A 1,850-nucleotide genomic window follows, 5' to 3' on the forward strand; every position below is an offset into this window, starting at 1 on the left:
AATGAGAAAAAGACTGGAAGAGTCATTTTTCCAAAAGTGATGTATAAATAGTCAAGTATTGGAAAAATATTCAACTTCACTAATCATCAGAGAAGTATAAATCAAATCACAATGAGATATCACATCACACTCATTAGGATGGCTACTATCGAAAATACACAAAAGACAAGTGTCGCCAAGGAGGTGGAGAAATTGGAATCCTTGTTCCAAATGATGGGATTGTAAAACGGTTTGACTACTGAGTTCCAGATCAACATGGCAGAGTAGGAAGATCATGGACTCACCTCCTCCCGTGGACACAGCAAAACTACAGCTATACATAGAACAAGTATCTCTGAGACTGACCCAAAGGCGAACTGAACAGATTTCCTATGACTAAGGTCATAAAGAAAAGGCCACACAGAGACGGAAAGTGGGGCAGAGATGCAATCCTGTACCTGGCGGAACTTTCTCTGGGGATACAAGTGCTGGAAAACACCATTTTTTTTTTTTTGTAGTATTGGAAAACACTATCACCCAGCTGGCCTGGTGCTGGCAGGCACTGTATCTATCACTCTCCATCAACCTAGCTAAAACCATGCACCCCACTTCAGTGATCCCCCAAGAACCTGTCCCATCCCACCCCACCTGGCAGGTGGCCCTGGCTGAAATCAAGCCCCTCCAAAGTGGCTTCTGCTGTGGGGACCAGCCCCGCACACCAGCACCCCCATAATCAGTTGTGGCCCACGACAATAGGAGGACACACGCAGGTGTCCACTCAGGGATCACCTCTGGAGCACCCGGCTCCAGTGACAGGGGGAGGAGTGTGCCACTGAGCTCCTCAGGGCTTTCCACATAAAGCCACTCTTTCACGGCCAGGAGGTACAGCTGACAGCTAGCTGATCCATGGAAACAAACACAGAAAGTCAGGCAAAATGAGACGAAAAATACCTGCCAAACAACTTACCAGATAAAGGAGCTCAAAGTAATAAGCATGCTCACCAAACTGGGAGAGGAAAGGATGAACTCAGTGAGAACGTCAGCAAAGAGGCAAAACTATTAAAAAGTAGTCAGAAATGAAGACTAACAACTGAAATGAGAAACACACCAGAGGAATCAATTGCAGTTTAGAGGATACAGAAGAATGAGTCATCAGTCTGGAAGACAGAATAGTGGGAATCATCCAATTGGAAAAGAAAAAAGACTTTTAAAAAATGATAGTTTAGAGTCGTGTGAGGAGGTTGTGGCGTCTGCTGCTTCCAGGCGATTTGAGCCAGGATGATCGAGGTTGTTTGCAACGACCGTCTGGGAAAGAAGGTGCGCGTTAAGTGCAATACGGATGACACCATCGGGGACCTTAAGAAGCTGATCGCAGCCCAAACTGGCACCCATTGGAACAAGATCGTATTGAAGAAGTGGTACACGATTTTTAAGGACCATGTGTCTCTGGGGGACTATGAAATCCACGATGGGATGAACCTGGAGCTTTATTACCAATAGAGCAGAATTCCTTCTTCCTGCCCTTCCCTCTCCTCCCACCCTCACTCCCCACACTAATATGGATGCTTGTTTTTGGAAACTCATGTTAATAAAAACTTAGAGGCTGAATTAAAAAAAAAAAAATGATAGTTTAAGGGATCTCTGGGAAAACATCAAGCATACTAATGTTCACATTATAGGGATCCCAGAAGGAGAAGAGAGAGACAGAAAGGGACAAAAGACCTATTTGAAGAAATAATGGCTGAAGATGTCTTTAAACTGGGGAAGGAAACACATCCAAGTCCAGGAATCTCAGAATCCCAAATGAAAAGAACCAAAAGGCCCACATAAAAACATATTATAATTGAAAAGTCAAAAGTTAAAGATAAAGA

General features: G+C 44.1%; 1 pseudogene; it reads left to right on the plus strand.

Moving 5' to 3' along the window:
- The first annotated feature begins 1,223 nt into the window (after positions 1-1,223).
- LOC109561710 (ubiquitin-like protein 5 pseudogene) lies at positions 1,224-1,602 on the plus strand (annotated as a pseudogene).
- Positions 1,603-1,850: the final 248 nt, after the last annotated feature.

This window comes from Bos indicus, chromosome 1 (assembly GCF_029378745.1).
Source record: "Bos indicus isolate NIAB-ARS_2022 breed Sahiwal x Tharparkar chromosome 1, NIAB-ARS_B.indTharparkar_mat_pri_1.0, whole genome shotgun sequence".
NCBI classification, from domain to species: Eukaryota; Metazoa; Chordata; class Mammalia; order Artiodactyla; family Bovidae; genus Bos; species Bos indicus.